Below are 25,971 nucleotides of genomic sequence, written 5' to 3' on the forward strand. Positions count from 1 at the left end.
AAAAAGTGTGCGACGTGATTATGGCCGCACGGCGAGAATTAACAGACCTTGGGCGCTGAATGGTAGGTAGTTGGAGATAGATGCACTGGGCATGGAAATCGTGAGGGAATTCGATATTCCGAGATCCAGAGTCAGTAGTGTGTCGAGAATACCAGATTTCAGGCATTACCTCCCAGCACGGCCACCGCAGTTGCTGATGGCCTTCACTTAAAGACCGAGAGCAGTGGCATTTGCGTAGAGTTGTCAGCGCTATCAGACAAGCAACACTCCATCAAATAACGGCAGAAATGAATGTGGAGCGTATCCGTTAGGACACTGCTGCGAAATTGGCCGTTAATGGCCTATGGCAGCAGACTACCGACCGCAGTGGCTTTGCTAACAGCACGAAATCGCCTGCAGTGCCTACTCTGGCCTCGTGCCGATGTTGGTTGGACCTTAGATGACTCGAAAACCATGGCATGGTCAGGAAAATAATGATTTGAGTAGGTAAGAGGTAATGGTAGGGTTCGAGTGTGGCGCAGAAGCCACGAACCCATGTACCCTAGCTGTCAGCAACACACTGTCAAGGTGCTGGTAGCTCCTTGATGGTTCAGGCTATGGAATAGATTTGGTCCTCTTGTCCAAATGAACTGATCATTGACTGTAAATGGCTATGTTCGGCTACTTGGAGGACATTCGAAGCCATTCATTGACTTCATGTTCACATACGATGTGGCTTTGCGGTTGTTTTGAAGAATATTATGGAAAGGTCTAGCGAATGATTTGGTCACCCAGCTTGACCGGCATCAATCCCATCGAACATTTATAAGCCATAATCGAGAGGTCAGTTCGTGCACAAAATCCTGCACCAGCAACACTTTCACAATTATGGACGACCATAGAGGCGGCGTGGCCCAATATTTCTGCAGGGGCTTCCGACCACTTGTTGAGTCCATGCCAAGTCCAATTTCTGTACTCAGCCAGTCAAAATGAGGCCCTACACGACCTCGGTGTATACTGTGAATTTGGCATTTCATCTAATAAATGAAGAATTTTCAATCGTCCAATGTCGATGTGGCAGCTGCTGTTATTCAGGCACGTTGTGCACATGACAACTTCGTCAGACAAAAGGATGTCTTTAATTTTTACGATACTCTGACGTTCATAATGAAAAGTATTCCTGCATATGGGGCAAAAGTTACTGATAGCGGCAAAAGAGTGAGAGATTGTTTCGCCGATTACGTCTGTTCCCCTGAAGAATGGGTACCATGGCAAATCGTTATCCTAACATCCTCGAATGAAGGTTTTCGTTTTAGTTTAAAAATTGGGTTATTGACAACACATCTCAGCCTGCATTGTCTGTAAATATTAATGGAATACTTACTGTCAGTACTCGCCAAAATCTAATTTCTGCTTATCATCCATTCCATTGCACTTTCCTCCATGAACAGCCAATGTGAATGTTCGGCACGATTGTCTCTTTTAAACTGTGTTTTTGTACTTCTCACGCTGTCTTTTGTACTGGCATAGGTATCTCCACACTTGATAAATCAGTGGCGACTCATTGTGCAGGCACGCGTAGAGGATGTTAACTTTCTACTAAAAACATTGTACTGTACAAGTTACAGTATTTAGGAAATAATGCAAGGAACATGAACAGAATTTTGCAAGATCACTGGTCGCTATACTCCACTACTATATAAGTAACAGATTCTTACTTATCCTATGCTCTAGTTCTCCTGGGAAGCCCACTACTCCCAGGCATATTATAAAATTTCTGCTCCTCTATGGTCGTCCATAATTGTGACAGCGTTGCTGGTGCAGGTTTTTGTGCACGAACGGACCTCTCTATTATGGCTTATAAACGTTCGATGGGGTTAATGCAGGGCAATCTGGGTGACCAGATCATTAGCTCGACCTACCCATAACGTTCTTCAAAACAAACGCAAACAACTGTGGCCAGGTGCCACATCGTATGTGAACGTGAAGTCCATGAATGGCTTCGAATGTCCTCCAACTAGCCGAACATAGCCACTTACTATCAATGATCAGCTCATTTGGACCAGAGGACCAAGTCTTTCCATACCCTGTACCATTAAGCAGCTACCAGCAGCTTATTCAGTGCGTTGTTGACAGGTAGGTTCCGTTACATATATCGCTTCATTTCTGAAGATAGTTTTGTTCGTATTTTAGGTTTAGTGAAACCAGTATCTACACACATGCAAAGCTGAAAACTGCACTCAAATAGTGGTGTATCACCCATAACATTGAACTGCTGCAACACGTTACACACTTCAGTAGTAGGAAATTAGTTGGCCTTTATGAATCAGACACACAATGAAATCCGGTGTATCACTCATATAGGTAAGTTTCTGCTTAAATTCACAAACTCGACGAACCATTCACTCAAGCATTTTGCAGTGAAACATAAATCCCTAACTTACAATATCTGTAAGATGGTTTAGGGCTGTCGTTAGAAAATCTTTTCAAGGCTTTACAGTTTTCAAGTTATAATAAGTTGCCCAGGTGCGAACAGGATCCGCGCTCTGAGGCTTCTGTGCACATTTATATATAAATGTAGATAGTTCATCCGTGGCAGAAATCGAGAAGCTCGATGATTTTTGCCTGTATTGACGTTGATTGATACTGGCAGGATATCAGTCCTGGGAATTCCAAGGCTTTCGAGAATGTGTCAATTTTAAGTCTGAAGTAGGACAACAAATGACAAAAGAAATATGTAGTTTCATTTAATAAAATTAACAATTTTTTGTCTTTTCCTTTACTTTCACTGTGAAACCTTGCTTCTTGCTAAACTTCATGCTTCTAGGTCAACGCGAAGGTTTTAATGAGTGAGTTTGCTAGTATTATAATATGTGACATAAATGGCCTTATCTTTCGACTGAACTGCCTTAGAAGCTTAACTATTATAAACCACGAAGCGACCATACACTTCAGTGTATGACATAAATGTCAATTTCACACGTTTACACTTTCATGAAAAAAGGGCGTCTTAACAGAAACATAACAAAGAAAGGTCTTATGAGATAATTACAAATTAACAATATTCGTATTTTTTATTTATTTTTAGTGTGAAAGCTTACGCAAAATCTCACGATTTTTAGTCAACGGGAACTTCACTATACGTTCTGATGCGAGAGTTTGCGAGTATCGAAATATGTACCGTAAATTCCCATATCTTCTGACTGCATTGGGTTAGAAGCTTGCGTGTACTACAACACCAACGGATCATAGACGTTAACATGTGACACAAAATTCAACTTGACACGTCGACCGGTTCTTGGGAAGGTGGGGTCCTAACAGATGGATGGACAGACAGTTCGTTGGACAGCAAATCACAAAACATTTTTTTCGTGTGACGTAATTATAATTAAGAATTTTAGGAGTTTTCCCTTTAGTTTCACTGTATAACGTTTCTCCTTGCCAAAATTCTTGATTCCAACCGGAAGTACCTCACAGGATTTGATGACTGAGTTTGCAGTATCAAAATGTTTGACATTAATGGCTGTGTCTTTTGATTGCGCTGACTTTTTTACTTCGCCAAGGGAGGAAACCTTGGCATGTAACATAAATCTCAACTAGATTTGTCCATCCCTTTCTAAGAAATAGGGTTTTTAACACCCGGACGGAAAGAAAGACAGACAGACAAATGGACAAAAAGTTACCATATAAGGGTTCCGTTTTCACCGATTGATGTAAAGAACCCTAAAAAGTTAAAGTATGTATTAAATATATTTTAATATTCAACTGTTTTGTTCGATGTTTGAACTATAGATGTATTTTATATTACATGTCACTAAATCCTTTCAGGGGTGTCGAAAAAGACATGAGCGGTGTACAGACAGATTTTTGGGTAGATGTTTACAAAAACAAAATGTTAATACAACGGGAGGGTTAGCAGAAGGTGTTATACGTTGAAGCATGAAACCGATATTTATCAAACTTAACATATAGGATATTAAATGCTTAAACTTTTGTTCTCTCGCGAACGTCTTCCTGAGGAGTGGGGCTCACTGACAAGGAAACATCCTTGTATTTGTCCTGGCATGGAAGGAAATAGTCCCTGGATATCATCGCGAGGAATTTTTGGTCATGCTTGAAACACACGGAGGGTCTGTTCCCATTACGTGCCAAATATGTTCTAAGGAGGACATAACAGGACACTGGGCAGATCAGTCAAGGAGCTAAACTTTTCTCAAAGCATTTGTGGCGTGAATTGCAGTGTGGCGTCGTGCACTATCCGCCTCTGATTTGCCATTTACTCTTTGTATAACGCGTGCCCGGATTTCAATTGGTGCTATCAGCCTCTTCAGCAGACACAGTGGAAAACTGCCATGTTCTTCTGGAAGGACTTGTACGTACTCCTCCTGTGGCCCGAGTCCATCTGTTCACCACTCACTCTGCTGGCACTGCACTGTCTGTGCGACCTGCTGATATTATGCTTCCGTGTCCCTCAAGTATTAATTTGATCTTTCTGAAAGTGAGAAAGGTGCCGATAAGCTACACATGCATATCCTCTGGGCATATTGTTTTACGATCTCCACTTTAAAAGCTTCAGTAACGTCATACATACACAATGTCTGTTATGTACTCATTCAAGTCTTTGTCTGTGGAAATGTTTGTTATCCACAGCGAAAATATTGTAAATAAGCTACAAAAATGCAATTTTAATGAAAGTATCCCACATACCGAACCGAGGACCAACCAATAGGACATTCGTGTGTTTCCTGGAAACCGTCTCAAATGGTGAACTATGTAATTTTATGTTCGTAACATGCATTCTTTCTTCATGATTTTCAGTATTAAAAAAAAGAAAATGAGATCAAATTCAAATAATTTGAAAGCGCCCTTAAACGCTACATTTAAGTTATGTGATAACTGTGTCGTCACCGGCTAACACACTGTTCCTACTGTCATACACAGTGATATCTCGTTTTAGGAGCTACGTTTCGGAAAGTGGGAAGCCGCGCGTTCTCAGGCGCTTCGTCGCGGTCCGCGCGGCTCATCCCTCCCCCCCCCCCTCTAACCCTCCCCCTGCCGATGGAGGTTCGAGTCCTCCCTTGGGCACGGGTTTGTGTGTGTGTGTGTGTGTGTTTTCCAAAGCACCATAGCATGAAGTAGTGTGTAAGCTTAGGGACCGATGACCTAAGCAGTTTGGTCCCATGAGATCTTACCACAAATTTACAAAATTCGGAAAATGGGTTTACAAGCGGTGTGCAGTACCACATTGTACAAATACATCTATAAAAACTTCTGAGTCTTCCTAACAATGAGAAGATGCGTAAAATGTGGTTCTAACTCGCTCGTAGACTTCCAAGTGAGATAGCGGCTTGTTTCTTTGTGGATCTTGAAGAAGGTGTCGTTTGTTGTGTAATAACGTAATTTGTTGGAATTTTAACGCAAGTCCTCATTCAGAACAACTTTTATTGTTCTTTTTCCTACCAGTTTTCTTCGTTTAACACTTTTGACTTCCTAAGTTTACTTTACTCGTGATACAGTTTAGTAAAAGTTTTCAATTCTGTTTCCCATTACATTTCAAGATCTATTTCTATTCATTGGCATCAATTTACAACTAATCAATGTTAAATGAATCACATAGTATTAACACACTAGACTTCATGCCTAATGTACCTACTATTATGGAGACTGTGAGAAACCCTTTAACAATTTCCGACGCATAATTCTTCCCAAACAAGTCGCTGAAGACACTTTACATCTTTCAGCTGTCTTCATTAAGCCTGTTGTAAAGCTGTATGATTTTTAAAAAGAGAAAAACTGAATATTGTTTGAAACCTACGACGAAATGTAATAAGACGACCGCATTATGTAAAATGAAAGTTGGTCCTGCTTAAGCACTTTTAAATTATACTTATTCATCAGCAGTTAGGTATGCAGTTGAACAACAGGTACTTTAAGGTTCGGCTACATCAACTGCATTTTTTACGGACATAATTTTTCATTGGCTTAAATCAATAACCTGAAGGAACAGAAAAACTCCAATGCGTAAAGCTCTTGCAGGCAAACAAGATGATGCTCTGGCAGTTCCCCACTAGTGTTATTACGATGTCTGAAAAGGTGAAAACTGAGAAAAGAGGGCCGGCCGAAGTGGCCGTGCGGTTAAAGGCGCTGCAGTCTGGAACCGCAAGACCGCTATGGTCGCAGGTTCGAATCCTGCCTCGGGCATGGATGTTTGTGATGTCCTTAGGTTAGTTCGGTTTAACTAGTTCTAAGTTCTAGGGGACTAATGACCTCAGCAGTTGAGTCCCATAGTGCTCAGAGCCATTTTTTTTTTTTTTTTTTTTTTTTGAGAAAAGAGGTACCTGGAAAACAGTAGTAGTTCTGGCACCAACTACAGTAAGTAACAAGAAGAATTATCTTATGAAGTAAAATGATTGTTGTGCAGGATTTCACAATTTGCCCTGGAAAACCTTTTCAGCATGGTCCGAGTTAATATCCATTTCCAGATTCCCTCAGCTCTGACACAATTCTGCGACTTATTTATGTGTCACAGTACTTCAGTCCCAATTGCCATCGAATGGAGTTTTCAGGTCTCTTATTTCCGGAACATAAAAATCTCGGTTGTTATTGAAGACCGAAGAGACCAAGAACGCTTCAGTTTTCGGAAGATTTCCACTATTACCCGTCATAAAGTTCCTTTTCATTATTGCTTAAAGGCTACAAATGCGTTTTCCATTGCTAATTAACCAAAATTTTTGCAGAAAAGTCACGGGAAAGGACTAGCAATTTCGGTCAACACTCCTGTAACACACGTATAGCTTCGTCTTACTTCTAGCCTGTGACGTCACCAGAGCTTTAGCAGATAAAAGAGCGTTTTCAATCGAATCTTGAAACTTAATGATTCTTAACCTTCAATTACATAAAAATAACATGTATTTTGTGATAATATTGACCAAAATGCTCCATGGATGCTATAATCATTCAGAACAACAATAATCGGAATCATATTTTTAACAAAGGTAAATAGCCTTTTACTTACGACTAGGGGGTAGATCATCCCATAGAATACAAATAATGATCAGTCGAAATGAATACACATTTAGGTACAACTAAGAAGTAGGTACTCGTACAACTACAACTACGAAGATACAATTACAACGTTGTGAATTTCTGATTGTTCATTCTTATACCAGTCGGTCTTACACTACCTTTTTCACTCCAGCACGGCTCGGTGTGGTGCCCGACACAGGTGGAGACATGCAGAGAGGTCGCAGCACCTGCGGGTCGTCTGAGAGGCTGCTCCAAGTGCCCGCAGCGGCCCACACAATAGCGCTTTGTCCTCGCAAGGACACCGCACCGCACCTCCGCTACTGCCACGCTAGCAACTGCCCTCAGAATGCATATGCCCAGCAGGTCCACAATGACTCACTTGTTGATCGCAGTCCTGCCAAACGGATCTCATATTTTGTTATAAGTGGTTTCTTCAATGAGTATGGCATTTTACATCACGGCAAAGTCAATAGTAAAAGGATCGCAGAAGCGACTAGGGGGAGGGAGATTTTAGGCTTCCCTGCAGAATCAGTACTGGGACCAGTTTTCTTTACCTACATGTAAATAACGTACCATTCGTATTCACTCATCGCAAATATGATGTATAAGAACAGTCAGAAAAATACCTATCAGTAAAGGTATCCAAGGTAATTATACTACTCGCCATTAAAACTGCTACAACAAGAAGAAATGCAGATGATAAACGGGATTCATTGGACAAATATATTATACCAGAACTGACATGTGATTAGATTTTCACGCAATTTAGGTGCGTAGATCCTGAGAAATCAGTACCCAGAACAACCACCTCTGGCCGTAATAACGGCCTTGATACGCCTGGGCATTGACTCAAACAGAGCTTGGATGGCGTGTACAGGTACAGCTTCCCATGCAGCTTCAACACGATACCACAGTTCATCAAGAGTTGTGACTGGCGTATTGTGACGAGCCAGTAACTCGGCCACAATTGACCAGACATTTTCCATTGGTCGGAGATCTGGAGAATGTGCTTGCCAGGGCAGCAGTTGAACATTTTATGTGTCCAGAAAGGCCCGTACAGAACCTACAACATGCGGTCGTGCATTATCCTGCCGAAATGTAGGGTTTCGCAGGGATCGAATGAAGGGTAGAGCCACGGGTCGTAACACATCTGAAATGTAGCGTCCACTGTTCAAAGTCCCGTCAATGCGAACAAGAGGTGAACGAGACATGTAACCAATGGCACCCCATACAATCACGCCGGGTGATACGCCAGTATGGCGATGACGAATACACGCTTCCAATATGCGTTCACCGCGATGTCGCCAAATACGGATGCGACCATCATGGTGCTGTAAACAGAATCTGGATTAATCCGAAAAAATGACGTTTTGCCATTCGTGCACCCAGGTTCGTCGCTGAGTACACCATCGCAGGCGCTCCTGTCTGTGATGCACCGTCAAGGGTAACCGGAGCCATGGTCTCCGAGCTGATAGTCCATGCTGCTGCGAACTTTCGTGCAAATGGTTGTTGTCTTGCAAACGTCCCCATCTGTTAATTAAGGGATCGAGACGTGGCTGCACGATCCGTTACAGCCATGCGGGTAAGATGCCTGTCATCTCGACTGCTAGTGATACGAGGCCGTTGGGATCCAGCACGGCGTTCCGTATTACCGTCCTGCACCCACCGATTCAATATTCTGCTAATAGTCATTGGATCTCGACCAACGCGAGCAGCAATGTCGCGATACGCTAAACCGCAATCGCGATAGGCTACAATCCGACCTTTATCAAAGTCGGAAACGCGTTGGTACGCATTTCTCCTCCTTACACGAGGCATCACAACAACGTTTCACCAGGCAACGCCGGTCAACCGCTGTTTGTGTATGAGTAATCGGTTGGAAACTTTTCTCATGTCAGCACGCTGTAGGTGTCGCCACCGGCGCCAACCTTGTGTGAAGCTCTGAAAAGCTAATAACTTGCATATCACAGCATCTTCTTCCTGTCGGTTAAATTTCGCGTCTGTAGCAATTTTAATGGCCAGTAGTGTAATACTTCTGTTTCAGCGAAATACAACTGAAAGCCGAACTTTTCCTATGAGTAATTGCTGTTTATGTGTCTTGTCAGTCATCAGTTCACATTAGCACGAATCCCTTTCGCTCTCCATTCCTTGTTCTGGAAAATGTTTACATGTCTTCACATCTCACAAAACCAAAGAGCTTTTCTCCGAACACTTGTCTGGAAACTGTTTCAGGGCATAGTATTGGATATTTTCGACTACTGTCATGTTCTGTAACATTACCAAAATTGTGCCTTTCTTTGATGTAGTCTTAAATTCGTGACTGAGATACACAATCTACAAATTCGGCCAAGACTTCTTTAATTCCTGTGGAAAACTATCACGCTTGCATAAAATATGAAGACGCCTTTATCATGCACGGTGTTTCCTTCTTAGTACAATCTGTAAACACACGATCGCATACTTGCGCTCAAATATGGCATTTACCTGTTAGCAACACCCACAAGGCACACGATTATTGCAACGTTCAGTTTAATGGACACAAGAAAGATGGAAAGAAAGTAAGTAAAGCGTTAATTATTTCGAAAGTACTCGCCATAATTCGTGAGAGAAGACTAACAGTGGCGTCGTGGAAAAATATTTGCTGCTGCCTACGGAACCCCGACGTCAGAAGCAAATCGACGGCTATGAGTGTCTTTGTGAAGGGCTCCACAAATATGGAAATCGCAAGGGGAGAGATAGGGACTATATGCAGGATGTGTAAGGGCTTCGCACCGAAACGTCTGCAGCATAGTCAAAACAACTTTGGCAACTTGTTTTCCTGCCCAGTACGCTGCAGAAGTTTCGGTAGGAAGCCATTATACATACGCCATTCTGTCCTAGTCTCTCTACATGCGATTTCCATAGTTTTGGTGAAGTGAAGAAAGACATTCTTTTCTATGGGAATTGTGGAAAGATAACTCAACAAATATAGTGAAGAAACGATAGTTATTTAATTCTAACTCCTCTCTATCACCTATTCAGGATAAGGCAACCGACTTTGATCATATCATGTGGAATTATATTTATGAGTCGCAGTGAGCCATGACTTCCCCTTATTCGGGAGGGAAGAGTTTGAGTTAGTAATACGGGTTTCCGTAAGCGCAATGGTCGCAACGGGCCTGCGAGAACAAACCCAGCTGCAACAGAAAAAAGCACGAGATCTGCACTACCTTAAGGAGACCGACTAAGCAACGCAGTCACTGTTCAGTTAACCTGCAGATCTTAAGGGTCAGTGGGGGTTCGCAAGCTTTCATGTAAAAAACGCTTAAACGAGAACTTGCAAAAATACCAAGAAAGCAAGGTCGTTATTTTCGCTCATGCAGATATTTTTAAACAGAGCTTTGCGGGAGGAAGGAAACACTGATTTAGCAGTCTACCCTCTCCACATTGGCGAAGCACAAGGGGAGTGGTGGGAAGAGGAATACGGGTTCTGGTCGTTGTGATTAAATACACTCCTGGAAATTGAAATAAGAACACCGTGAATTCATTGTCCCAGGAAGGGGAAACTTTATTGACACATTCCTGGGGTCAGATACATCACACGATCACACTGACAGAACCACAGGCACACAGACACAGACAAAAGAGCATGCACAATGTCGGCACTAGTACAGTGTATATCCACCTTTCGCAGCAATGCAGGCTGCTATTCTCCCATGGAGACGATCGTAGAGATGCTGGATGTAGTCCTGTGGAACGGCTTGCCATGTCATTTCCACCTGGCGCCTCAGTTGGACCAGCGTTCGTGCTGGACGTGCAGACCGCGTGAGACGACGCTTCATCCAGTCCCAAACATGCTCAATGGGGGACAGATCCGGAGATCTTGCTGGCCAGGGTAGTTGACTTACACCTTCTAGAGCACGTTGGGTGGCACGGGATACATGCGGACGTGCATTGTCCTGTTGGAACAGCAAGTTCCCTTGCCGGTCTAGGAATGGTAGAACGATGGGTTCGATGACGGTTTGGATGTACCGTGCACTATTCAGTGTCCCCTCGACGATCACCAGTGGTGTACGGCCAGTGTAGGAGATCGCTCCCCACACCATGATGCCGGGTGTTGGCCCTGTGTGCCTCGGTCGTATGCAGTCCCGATTGTGGCGCTCACCTGCACGTCGCCAAACACGCATACGACCATCATTGGCACCAAGGCAGAAGCGACTCTCATCGCTGAAGACGACACGTCTCCATTCGTCCCTCCATTCACGCCTGTCGCGACACCACTGGAGGCGGGCTGCACGATGTTGAGGCGTGAGCGGAAGACGGCCTAACGGTGTGCGGGACCGTAGCCCAGCTTCATGGAGACGGTTGCGAATGGTCCTCGCCGATACCCCAGGAGCAACAGTGTCCCTAATTTGCTGGGAAGTGGCGGTGCGGTCCCCAACGGCACTGCGTAGAATCCTACGGTCTTGGCGTGCATCCGTGCGTCGCTGTGGTCCGGTCCCAGGTCGACGGGCACGTGCACCTTCCGCCGACCACTGGCGACAACATCGATGTACTGTGGAGACCTCACGCCCCACGTGTTGAGCAATTCGGCGGTACGTCCACCCGGCCTCCCGCATGCCCACTATACGCCCTCGCTCAAAGTCCGTCAACTGCACATACGGTTCACGTCCACGCTGTCGCGGCATGCTACCAGTGTTAAAGACTGCGATGGAGCTCCGTATGCCACGGCAAACTGGCTGACACTGACGGTGGCGGTGCACAAATGCTGCGCAGCTAGCGCCATTCGACGGCCAACACCGCGGTTCCTGGTGTGTCCGCTGTGCCGTGCGTGTGATCATTGCTTGTACAGCCCTCTCGCAGTGTCCGGAGCAAGTATGGTGGGTCTGACACACCGGTGTCAATGTGTTCTTTTTTCCATTTCCAGGAGTGTAGATACGCTACCATTTTTACAGGAGAGTGGAATTACCATTGTGGTGTCACCGCCAGACACCACACTTGCTAGGTGGTAGCTTTAAATCGGCCGCGGTCCATTAGTACATGTCGGACCCGCGTGTCGCCATTGTCAGGATCGCAGATCGAGCGCCACCACACGGCAGGTCTCGAGAGACTGACTAGCACTCGCCCCAGTTGTACGACGACTTTGCTAGCGACTACACTGACGAAGCCTTGCTCTCATTTGCCGAGAGACAGTTAGAATAGCCTTCAGCTAAGTCCATGTCTACGACCTAGCAAGGCGCCATTAGCCTTAGATAGCTTGTATCTAAAGAGTCTCACTTGTATCGCCACAATCTCCAGATGTCTCATCAAGAACGATGTATACAAAGGATGGATTAAAGTTAAGTATTATAGCAGCTACGTACTTTTCTTTATAACATTCATTACGTATCCTGTTTCAGACCTCACTCCATCCTTCGTGAGTTAGCGCGTGCATCTTGGCCGCCTCTTTCAATTAGTGTGCGTAGTGTTGGCAAGTCTGCCGACACTACAACCATCATGCACTCTCCACTACCGTAGACCAGAGTAAGGGATAAATACTAGAATAGTAAAGTGCCAAAGTAGACTCACCACCGAAAACCAAGTAATTCACACGAATATCCATCACAGCAACATTCGTTTAAGTGAAGAAAATAAAATCACTGCAAGACTAGGATGGTGCTATGGTATTAGCGGTAAGTAAGACCAAACACTCTCCATGTGGTCCCATGTTCTAGCACAAAGGGCCGTGAGTCCGTTTCGCGAAATTACAGTCTAGAAACTTAAATACACACGCGTACCGCAAGAAGAGATGCTGTAGGCGGCACTGAAACTTTGAGGATAGGAGTCTTGACCCTGATCTGGCCCGTAGCTGACCTCACCCTTGTAACAGACAAAGGTCAGACACGAAGTCAAACGTCACTCACGAATTTGTGAAATAAAATTTATGAGAAACGAAAAGAAAGCAGTGCTCTCTCACTAACGAATCCCTAGTGCTCTAAGTGCATTATAACCAACTCAGTTGGTACTGGCTGAGTACACACGAGATTAGCGATATCAGCATCGCCACCTGAAGCCTCCACCAGCGAGCTGGAACAGGACAGAGCTGACCCAGGTTGCACGTCTCCAAAAAATAACTGGGAGCGTTGGGTCGCGAGAATTGGCGATCCCCTAACCCGGCCAATTTGAGGCCACGGGACTGCTGCGAAACACGTTGTCATTATGGTTAGCCGCCCGAACACAGGATAATGGCTGGTGATTCATGAGAAGACGGTAATAGCTTCGTCAAGGAGGCTACTTTGCAACGTTAAAATGGAGTGAGAAGTTAAGTTTCAGGGTTGGTACTCCAACTTGTGAGAATTGGAAGGGGCTCAACTTTGGCCATTACGTAGCATTCAAACTGGCCCCACATGCACCCCACAGCAACGATCAACAAGACGAAAGGGAGACCGTGATGGCCACTCCAGGGAGGATGCTCAATTGGGTTCACAAAATAACGGAAAATGTGCTGCACCCATCCTCTCTCACTGACCAGCCTAATATTGAATGAATAAATGAGTGACTGAAAATAGCCTGTGTTGTCCCATTGAGGACAAAGACCTCCTATAAGTAGGCGTAGCTGCTTTTAAAGACTCACGCGGTGAGCTAGTCCGCGTAAGAGGGTACTGCACTTAATGAACACTACCCATTGAATTACACTTGATCACTTTCCCGGGTTCGATTCCCGGCGGGGTCAGGGATTTTCTCTGCCTCGTGATGACTGCGTGTTGTGTGATGTCCTTAGGTTAGTTAGGTTTAAGTAGTTCTAAGTTCTAGGGGACTGATGACCATAGATGTTAACTCCCATAGTGTTCATAGCCATTTGAACCAACGTGATCACTTAGTTGTAATTCTAGTTCTTTCCACTTGTTTCTGTTTCTGGCTATGCTGGTCCGCTGTCTTCCTGCCTGATTTCTGAATAAGTCTGACCATTTGCGTATTGGTTCTCCTGGGAGTCTCTTGCCGATGTAGGGGTCCCATGTGGCAGCTCGTGCCGTCCATCTGTTGTCTAGCAGCCTCGCCACTTGGCCGCCATATTGTCATTTTGTCTTCGTAGCCTGTTGTGCTATGTCTGTTGCTGCTGACATCTTGTGTATCGAGCTGTTCGATATTCTGCCTTTCAGAGAGATGCCAAGTATCTTCCCCTGCATTTTCTTTAGAATACCTGTAGAGCTTTGACGGACCATGTCTGACATCCATATAATAATACTGGAAAAACGCAGCTTTCTCTTCGTTTTATGTCTTTTTCCATTTTGTTATTAAAGAAAATTATTTGGCCTAGGTATATGTACTGTTGTAGGGAAGCAGCCTACTCACGCCGTAATAAATTCACATCAGTCTTTCCATTGTGTGCCAGCCAGTCCGCTGTAACTAGCTCTGACGTCATAAATGTTGCGCAATACTTTGAAAATCAAGTTAATAACCTGAAACGGTTCTAGCATGTCAGGAGTAATACTAAATTAATATGTGTAGAATATCAGTTCGATAACCTTAACCATTTTCGAAATTTGGACGTTTTTGTGTAAAAATCATTGGCGCAACAGAAAAGAGCTAGAGACTTAAAAATTTATATTTAGATTCCTTTTCCATAATAATTTAATAGAAACAGTACTTTGGATCTCAAAAATTAAGATTTTAGTAGAAATTCATAATTTTCTGGTTTTTGTCTTAAAAATTAAGGAAGCAAGATAGATTAAGTAGGCTAATAAATAAGGCTAGGATGTTTATATTTAAGTAGAATTGAGATCCGCTATAACCACAAAGATGTGAGAAGTTTCATTTGAATAACTATAAAACTATAGCGATAGCGTATTTCCAAAGGGCAAGTTCAGAGCTCGTCTACTGTGTGCAGTGTAATTAAATTAATTCTCTTGCCCAAAATATTTAACTTAGCCACGTTAAACTTTTATTATGATTACTTGCCTGTGTGCTGAATGCACATTTAAATTGAGCGCTTCATCGGCCTTCAGCAAAAGAAGCTATGATTTATTCGGTAACTTAAAGTGGTGCATTACTAGCCCAGCGGCCAATCGGGAGAGCCGATTTGTTCAGGCGTTCCCTGAGCCGTCCGCACCGCGGCTTTATATATAAGAGCGCTGTGCGAGGAAGCAAGGCCCCAGTTCTCTCCAGACGCTAAATAGCATACCATTTGTGTCAGGAGTCGCGTCGCGTCGCGTCGCGTCGGTATCATTGCTATAAACAGCCTCGGATGCCGTATTAAGTTACTCGGGATACGCGTAACCATGAAATCATTTTCGAGTGAAGTGTTAATTCTGGGATGACTTTAATAATCTATCTTCAGTTTGCGTATGTCGTATTTTCACGTGCCGCCGCGGGACAGACATTCTACTATTATTTAGCGTGGCGTTTGATGAGCATTATCATCAAATTATGGCGAGCATTCACTTAAACATTTAATTTGGACAGGTATAGTTGCATCAGCGCATTAGACTCTGAACTGCTCCGTTAGTCAGATTGTGTGGATTTTTTTTTTTCATCAGTGACTTTCATAATACAGAGAACGTTTTTATACGATCGTTTTTTGGTTATGAATCCCAGTCAATCTCCTAATTCCTCAGAGCTATAAGCTGTAGCTATAAGTGTATTTCTTGGATGAAGTGGGAACTAGGAATTCTAATTACAGGCATCACGTTTTGCTAATCACTTTCTGGTTGCCAAAATTGTAGTTAGAGAGCCAGTGTTGAGAACAGCAAAACAACAGCATAAATAATAGGAACATTTTAACAACATTTATTAAACAACATAATTCTACTCGCCGCCCCACATATGGTTAAACGGCAGGGAAATGCAATGTTTCTACATTACAAAACATTATATAATAACAACTATAAAATTCCACCACCCGCCCCACAATTGGTGCATCGGCCCGGAAAGAAACTGAGTAAAAGTGAAAGTGATTTTTAAATATTCGGATTCGGGAGTGAAATACGACACGCAACTGAGTAATAAAACAGTGATAGTGACGTGTGCATGTGGACGATGCAATTGGATTAACAACACATCTGGATTGACGGAGCTGGCACTGAGTCTAGCGTCGCTGCCGGCATCACGAGAAGCCAGTTTCGCCTCACCGCAGTCATCCGCCGGAGTAGCCGGAACCGTGCCTGCAGTTGCGGGCCACGCAAACACACAACAGCCGTCGGAGTGCCGCCTGCAGTTCAGCGCGCTGCGTCGCATCAGTTATCCTGGTACGCCGCACAGGCAACGCCATACGTCTTGCAGAAGGAACTAAGTTAAGTGCAAAGCTGTTAAAAATTTTACTAACCTGCACTAAAAAGCTGTCGGCGATGGAACTGCCAGAAGAAACCGACGTTAAACTTAAATCAGAACCTATGTCTGTTGAGGGAACTGTAAATCCAGACAACGGTTCAAGTGTAAATGTGCATGAAAGTAGTAATGTTAAAGTGGAATATGAAGTATTGTCTCCTGACAGTTGTGTGGGAAGGGGCAATGATTCAATAATAGAGACCCCTGTAGTAAAACAGAAATCAGAAATTGTTAATTTATTGGATGATAGTTTCTCTGTTGAATTAAAAATGAAACAGTAATCAGAGGTGGTAGAGTTTATAAAGAATAAGTTAGATATAACTGATAAATCAGAAGTTTCATTTAGTTTTGATGATTCTGGTATTGGAGCTAGTTTTTCGTCACCTGAGTGTGATAAAAAGCCAGCTAGTGAGCAACCCAAAGATGCTGGGGCTATTGATTTAAATGTTATATTACAAGCAATAGCTGCCAGTAATGCTAAAATGTCAGCCAGTAATGCTAGAATGACAGCTGAATTAAAGTCTGAAATAAGTGAACAGGTCAAAAACCACCAATGCTGAATTAAAGTCTGAGATTGTGGCCAGCCAAACACATTTTAATAAACGATTGGAGGTAATGGACGATACCTTCAAGGCTGGTTGCAATAAGTTGAAAGAGGATCTGAACAGTTTGAACTATAAAATTCATTACAATCATGAGGATATTAAGAAAAAGTTGCTCAACAATTTTCTGAAATGTATAAAACAGAAAATCCGAAGTTGCTGAGGTTCGCAGAGACTTCCAAATGGAAGATGCGTAGCTGGAGCACAAGTTAACAGAAATGATCGAGGCGGAATCTGAACTGTGCTCAGATAGGTTTAAAGATGTTAATATAAAAGTAAACATATGTCAAGCAGAAGTAGACGCAATCAAAACTGATACTACTGATATTGTGCAAAGAGTAGATAATGTTGAAATGAGAGTAGAAAGTATTAGTACTAAAATTGCTAACATTGTAACTTCTGGTAATGGTAGTACACAACAAGTTGTAGCTGCAAACGCCGCTTTTATCGGGTGTCGGCAGTTCTTGCGGTTCGATCCAGATAAAAATATCCACCCGCTAGATTTCTGGAACGATTTTGAAGATGTGATTCCACCAACTTGGTCTGAACGAGAGAAAATCTCATTTATTAGAAGCCATTTAGCAGGTGACACCATGCGTTGTTCAGCTGAGGTTATGTTGAAGTGTAAAACATTAGCGGAATTTAAAACAGCTTTCATTAATGAGTATTGGTCTAGTAATAAGCAAAATGAAGTGTTGAGAGAATTTTGGAGTGGAAAACACTAAAATGCAGGTAAGGAATCTATCAAAGAGTTTGCTAGGTCATGGATTTCACGTTGGTCACATTTGGCCGAAAAGCTAAAACCTGAAATAATAATACTAGGTCTTGAAGCCAAACTGCCATGGTATTGGCAAACTAGAATTATATCTGCCCCTAGAGACAATCTGGATCGTTTCATTGAATATTTGGAACGTGTAGAACGTGTTGCTGCCAATGAGGAGCAAGCACGTAATAACTGAAATGCTAATAACACTAGTAGTAATTTTAAGAACGAGCAGAATGGCAATGTAAACATCAGAACAGTAGGTGTTCGCCATCCTAAGAGAGGTAGGAATTGGAGAAATAATTATCAGAACCAACAATGGCATCCAAATGATAATAATTTTGTTCCAAACAAAATTATGCAGGTAAACAACAGTACGGAAAGCAATGCTGTGCCAGTTAACTATAATGGAAATAAAGAAAACAGTAGTAGGCCGAGACAGGAAAACTAGTTCCCGTCTATGAGGACACTGGCGCTCACCAAGCGGTTACTTTTCCTAAGCCAGTAGTTACGGTAATTGGTAAGACAGATCAGAATACTCAGACTGAACAGTAGCATCTAAGGATACAGCAGAAGTATTAGATCACTCACAGTATTTAATAGATACCATGTTAGAGACGCTTTCTAAGTGGGAAGAGAAAGAGAATGCGCAGCAGTGTAACAGTAGGGAATAGCTACAAAATACTGAATTGTCAGGTGAAGAAGCAGAAGAAATTCATGCTTATATTTACGATGCGGATGATGTGCTCTTATCTAAAGTGCCTGTGCAGGATGTTGATACTGTACTAATAGATTTAGGACAGGAGGTAAGCGAGAACGTAGAGGGTAGCCTGTTGGGGGTCGATGAACCCAGTAGCTGTGACCAGTTGTAACTTGAGAAGGAAACCGACGATAATGGTGAAAGTGGTTTAGCTGTAACTAGTATTATGCCTGGTCTGAAGGCACAGAATCGCTCAGACTACAGTAATTTGGGTCATGTTCAACAAACCAAATGTAATGAAGTCGTGCGGTGTTTCGATTTGAAATTAATAGACCGACTGGAAAAGGCACCTGAAAATGTAATTCAGGAAAAACCTACACACTATGACCTAAATGTAATGAAGACAGATGTCGATCACTTTAGTTGGAGACAAATCCAAAAGGAACTATTGGATGAGTTTGAGGAACCACCTGTACAACCTAGAATAAGCCACCCTATAATAATAGTGAATATGTTGGGTATCAATGTACGTTGTCTCTTAGTGGAAGTGAGGTGAGTGCGATATCTCAGTCCTTCTTTGATGTATTACCTGGTAAAGACAAACTTACAGTAATGAGGGTATCAGGACTAAGATTAATTGGTGCTACTGGCAAGGTGTCAAAAACGGTAAAGCAAGAAGCTTTGCTGCCCTTTAACATTAATGGTAATTTAATTGATCATCCATGCTTAATTGTAAATAATCTCAATATTGAGGTTTTAATTGGCATAGATTTCTTGTCAAAATATCAGAGTGTTGTTGACTTTGAAGGAAGCCAGTTAAAAATGGTCTTGCCAATAACCGGAGTAATTATGGTACCTTTTATTGAGAAACATGTAGTAACTAATGATGAAACTTGGGAGCTGCCTATACGAGTTCTGAAAAATAGGAGATATTGGGACGAAGGTGTTAATCTTAGTAAAAGTAAGCTAAACACAGAAGAAGAAGAAGCAATTATTTTGGACAAAATAGAAGCTAAATTGCAGGAAATCGATAAAATTTCAGCTAATCAGAAGGAAGAACTGAGACAGGTTTTAAAAAGGCATCATAAGGTATTTTCAGATCGATGTGGCGTGGTCATAGGTTATGAATGAATTCTGTAGGGAGGAAGTTGTTCTGTAACCTCTACACAGTGTGGCAGCTGTGCAGTCCCAGCTGTGTGAGCTCTTCTTTCCATTTCAGGTCTCACTCATTCTTCATCTTTCCTATCCACAAAAATTTCGACCTCTTCTTTCCAACACATTAAATTTTCCGTTATGGTTATCAAGCCAATAATAAACTAATGAATTCTATAGGGAGGAGGTTGTTCCTTAACCTCTACACAGTGTAGCAGCTGTGCAGTCCCAGCTGTGTGAGATCTTCTTTCCCATTTCGGATTTTACTCATTCTTCATCTTTCCTATCCACCAAAGTTTCGACTCCTCTGCAATACTAAAATTTTCCGTCATGGCTATCAAGCCTTGAGTTCTGTAACCATTCTATCCACCGATTGGTAAAGAAAATACCTAAGGTGACAAAGCTAACAGTGACATAAACAACAGAGAAGTATGATGTAATTAAGATATAAATGTATTTGAGTAACAAATATGTATAGAACCCTGGTAATATTGTAAGTACAAAGCGTTGTTTTATTGGAAGTGGTCCCACAATAATATTTACAAAAGATATACAAGTTCGTTTATAAGCAGGATCTGAAGTGGCAGTGAAACCTATTGTATGCTGTAGAGCTAAGAGATTGCTTAGTGTTATGAAAAAAAAAATGCAGATAAGTTGTAAGAATAAACTCACCTTGTGTAGCAAGGAATGGCAGTGTAATAGAATTGAGCAGTGTTTGTGGTTGAGACGTGAAGGACACGTCCCTGAAGTATTTATAAGGTAGGAGCTGGCCGTTATTTGGTGTAGTGTGTGACAGAACACACCTACACGTATTGAGGTTATGAGTTGGAGGCGTGAATGCGACCATAGGTACCCTTATGTTAGATGAGACAGAGCAGCTCATGGTGTCCTATAGGTTTAAGGAATTTAGCATTACGCTCGTCCTTGATGCACTTTAGTGGTAGGTCGAGAGAGACTACCTGTGGTTTCAGCGTCCGATCGAGTGGAAATGGATTGCCACGTGAGCAAACTGATCAGCTGCAATACGCTATGGATATGAAATAAATGTGTTATCCTATGCTTTAAATGTTAATAGAGTGAGTATTAAATAAGTACATACACTAGCAACGTAATTGAGTAACATAATGGCAGACGTAAAACATTATTTATAGCTCAGCATAAATACACTTCGATGAAGTAAGTACATAATTGCAAATGTGGAACTGACACAGCAGCAGAGAACCAATAAGTGGATTTTGTAGTCAACTAAACGTAGTGTGTTTTGAACCCTCAGAACTGTACTATTACCAAAAGTTACTCACATGTAAAAAGAAGCTGAGAAAACAACTACTAATCAAATATACTCATACTATCTCTAAGAATAAGGTAATCAAAGATGAGTCAGCTAAGTGAATAAAATACAAATCTATCAGGAATGTACCGAGCATTGGTTCAGTGTTCCGGCCCAGAAATAATAAATTGAAATTAAATAGGATTCATGATTGTATGCCTTGAGCATAAATTTTCTCTAGTACGTGACTAACGGCGTTTTGAGCCATTGGTTTACCGATTTTATGGCAATTAAGTAACCACGAGAGTAATACTGAAAAAGTTCTGTTCACTTTGTTCCAGTAACATATTGAAGGATAAAATGTATATATCCCCATTTCATTGTGACCCACCCTTAGATATTAAGTGAACAGAGTCTGATGCACCCTTTTTGTTTGTTCTACAGGACAAACCAGATAATGGCAGCCTGGTAGCTGCGTGAAAGTGTGGAGTGACTTGGACACAACTCACACTGACCCCTCCCCTTTCCCCATGTAATTTAGAGTGAACGTGAAGGACGCACACCATAGCAACTTCCCCTCCTCTACCCTTGTGAATGGAAGTGTAGAACGCCAGCCAAAGCGGCTACAACCACGTGTGCAAAAATGATTTGTGAAATTTTCTTTCAGGTTTAGAAAAGACTGCTAAGATATAATCATCTGTTTATGTATCATGGATAACTGTGTTATTTTCTTTGAATTTGTGTATGTAAAAATGTATTTAATGGATTTAAGATTTTCATAATTTTACATATTTTTATGTAAGACAATATGTATGCCAAAGTGTTTCATTGATTTTGCTTAAATTTTGAGGGATAATATTGCTTAAGAGGCAGTGAACATGCCCGCAATTTAAACAATTAAAGTAGGTAATCAGTTTTCTTTTAATATTTCTATATGTTTACATTTCAATTTTAATTTTTCATAGGAAGTTAAGCTGTACTCTTGCTTCCCTTTTTGTAATTAATTTTTTTTTCGATCATTAACATTCAAAAACAAAAAAATTTAAGTAGAGGGTGATGTAGGGAAGCAGCCTACTCACACTGTAATAAATTCACATCAGTCTTTCCATTGTGTGCCAGCCAGTCCGCTGTAACTAGCTCTGACGTCATAAATGTTGCGCAATACTTTGAAAATCAAGTTAATAACCTGAAACGGTTCTAGCATGTCAGGAGTAATACTAAATTAATATGTGTAGAATATCAGTTCGATAACCTTAACCATTTTCGAAATTTGGACGTTTTTGTGTAAAAATCATTGGCGCAACAGAAAAGAACTAGAGACTTAAAAATTTATATTTAGATTCCTTTTCCATAATAATTTAATAGAAACAGTACTTAGGATCTCAAAAATTAAGATTTTAGTAGAAATTCATAATTTTCTGGTTTTTGTCTTAAAAATTAAGGAAGCAAGATAGATTAAGTAGGCTAATAAATAAGGCTAGGATGTTTATATTTAAGTAGAATGGAGATACGCTATAACCACAAAGATGTGAGAAGTTTCATTTGAATAACTATAAAACTATAGCGATAGCGTATTTCCAAAGGGCAAGTTCAGAGCTCGTCTACTGCGTGCAGTGTAATTAAATTAATTGTCTTGCCCAAAATATGTAACTTAGCCATGTTAAACTTTTATTATGATTACTTACCTGTGTGCTGAATGCACATTTAAATTGAGCGCTTCATCGGCCTTCAGCAAAAGAAGCTATGATTTATTCGGTAACTTAAAGTGGTGCATTACTAGCCCAGCGGCTAATCGGGAGAGCCGATTTGATCAGGCGTTCCCTGAGCCGTCCGCACCGCGGCTTTATATATAAGAGCGCTGCGTGAGGAAGCAAGGCCACAGTTCTCTCCAGACGCTAAATAGCACACCATCTGTGTCGGGAGTCGCGTCGCGTCGCGTCGGTATCATTGCTATAAACAGCCTCGGATGCCGTATTAAGTTACTCGGGATACGCGTAACCATGAAATCATTTTCGAGTGAAGTGTTAATTCTGGGATGACTTTAATAATCTATCTTCAGTTTGCGTATGTCGTATTTTCACGTGCCACCGCGGGACAGACATTCTACTATTATTTAGCGTGGCGTTTGATGAGCATTATCATCAAATTATGGCGAGCATTCACTTAAACATTTAATTTGGACAGGTATAGTTGCATCAGCGCATTAGACTCTGAACTGCTCCGTTAGTCAGATTGTGTGGATTTTTTTTTTTTCATCAGTGACTTTCATAATACAGAGAACGTTTTTATACGATCGTTTTTTGGTTATGAATCCCAGTCAATCTCCTAATTCCTCAGAGCTATAAGCTGTAGCTATAAGTGTATTTCTCAGATGAAGTGGGCACTAGGAATTCTAATTACAGGCTTCACGTTTTGCTAATCACTTTCTGGTTGCCAAAATTGTAGTTAGAGAGCCAGTGTTGAGAACGGCAAAACAACAGCATAAATAATAGGAACATTTTAACAACATTTATTAAACAACATAATTCCACTCGCCGCCACACATATGGTTAAACGGCAGGGAAATGCAATGTTTCTACATTACAAAACATTATATAATAACAACGATATAATTCCACCAGCCGCCCCACACTGTGATGCATACATTAGTTCCGTTCCTTCAAGATATATAGGGGGTTTCTAATCGATTTGACATTACTTGCGTTTTAGATTTGTTTATTGTGAGTCCTGCCAGCTTGCTTTGTGTGTTAAGCTCCTGGATCATTGATTGCAGTTCCCTTGCAGTTTTGGCGAAGAGGACTATGTCGTCAGCGAACTTCAAATTTTCTACTATCTTGCCATTGAGGCATATTCCACATTCCTTACTCCATTTTAGTTTCCTGAATACCTCCTCCAGTATGCATGTAAATACTTTTGGGGAGATGGGATCCCCTTGTCTAATTCCACTTTCCACACGAAAAGGTAGGCCCGTCTTTTCGGTTTTAACTCTAGTGACGCTGTGGTTTTGAACGTTTCTTAGTAATTGGAAGTATTTTGCTTCTGCTCCTTGCTTTATTAGTGCTTGAAGTATGTTCGTCTAGTCATATAGGCATCCCAATGTAATTGTAAAATAACGAAAGAACTGCAGAAAGAATAAAATATGAAAGGCGTGCATAGTGAATGAGAATGAAATGCACGTCTATCACACTTTATATACTTTTTCTATCTGGTAATGCTATTATTACTTTTCGCAGACTCCTTGGATGCAAGTAACTTTCTGTACTTACAAAACTCAAGACGTAGTATATCACTTTCCTACTGTCGTCTTCCACGTTCGTCTTTCTCCTTTCTCTCACTTTTATCATTAGCTATTCTAATAACAATATGGGCATTTGTAGACAGCTAGGAACATTAGATTATGAAAGAGTATTTAACATATACTTCTGTGGAAGAAAACTAGAGAAATACTTCAGGTTTCGGGTCTGGACTGCTTTATTTGGTTCAGTACTTTGTTCTTTGTTGTTGTTATGACAAATGCAAAATCAACAGATTTCACATACAAAAAGTTTGAATTGCTTCGTTAAAGGAGCAAATCACGCATACCCTAAAACAATGAACAGGAATGAATAATTTACACAGTAGGGCTTCCGGTTTTGGTGAGAGTTGCTTGTTCCTTGATTAATTATTTATGCCCGTTAACGGTCGATTGAGCTACACAGTAGTAGCATTTCACGAGCAAGAGCAAAGTTTGGAACTCTCTGACTTTCTTCCAACTTCTTGTCTGCAGGGAAATCCTCCGAAAGTGTCTGCAAGTTTGAAAGTAGCGTCATGGTTTCCCTTTCGAAGGCAATAGAGCAGGCAGTGAAAGTTGTAATCATCAGCACTACAAATGTTTGCACTGTGAACACTGAATTTTGAAAATGATATAGAAACACATCTCTATTTTGGTGCGTAAGTTAATTTCCATATCTGTCCTACCCTCCTCATTTGAGTGGCAGGCACAGTCCTTACAGTAGCCCATCAAAGCAGACAGTTTCGTTTGTAAACTGACACACCTACTAAAAGAAACCTTAATTTAATTCCCTCTGTGTCCTTTACTTTAAACTCTAGAATATTTTGCGAGTTTGTTTATTTGATAGGCTCAGTTCCACGTTTTATTAACTATGTATTGCATCACAAGAGGCGTTTGTTCTTGATTTATTATGGTTAATGGTAGTACAAATCGTTGGAGATGTCTGGGGACTATAATTGGCAACAATTGTGAATAGTTAACAGCTGATCGTTCCTGGCCTGTAAGGGTATACACTATGTGATCATAAGTATCCGGGTACCTGACTGAAAATGAATTACAAGTACGTGGCACCCTCCATCGATAATGCTGGAATTCAGTATGGTGTTGGCTCATTCTTAGCCTTGATGACAGCTCCCATTCTCGCAGGTATACGTTCAATCAGGTACTGGAAGGTTTCTTGGGAAATGGCAGCCCATTCTTCACTGAGTGCTGCACTGGGGAGACCTGGCACGAAGTCGGCGTTCTGAAACATCCCAAAGGTGTTCTATAGGATTCAGGTCAGGACTCTGTGCAGGCCAGTCCATTACAGAGATATTGTTGTCGTTTAACTACTCCGCCACAGGCCGTGCATTATGAACAGGTGCTCGATCGTATGGAAAGATGGAGTCGCCATCCCCAAATTGCTCTTCGACAGTGGGAAGCAAGAAGGTGCTTAAAATATCAATGTAGGCCTGTGCTGTGATAGTGCCACGCAGAACAACAAGGGGTGGAAGCCCTCTCCATGAAAAACACGACCACGCCGTAACACCACCGCCTCAGAATTTTACTGTTGGCACTACACACGCTGTCAGATGACGTTCACCGGGCATTCACCATACCCACAGCCTGCCATCGGATCGCCACATTGTGTACCGTGATTCGTCACTCCACACAAAGTTTTTCCACTGTTCAGTCATCCAGTGTTTACGCTCTTTACACGAAGCGAGGCAACGTTTGGCATTTGCTGGGGCGATGTAGGGCTTATGAGCAGCCGCTCGACCATGAAACCCAAGTTTTCTCACCTCCCGCCTAACTGTCATAGTACTTGCAGTGGATGCTAGTGCAGTTTGGAATTCCTGTATGATGATAGATGTTTGCCTATTACAAATTGCGACCCTCTTCAACTGTCGGCGGTCTCTGTCAGTCAACAGACGAGGTCGGCCTGTA

The sequence above is a fragment of the Schistocerca nitens genome, chromosome 5 (assembly GCF_023898315.1).
Source record: "Schistocerca nitens isolate TAMUIC-IGC-003100 chromosome 5, iqSchNite1.1, whole genome shotgun sequence".
Taxonomy (NCBI): domain Eukaryota; kingdom Metazoa; phylum Arthropoda; class Insecta; order Orthoptera; family Acrididae; genus Schistocerca; species Schistocerca nitens.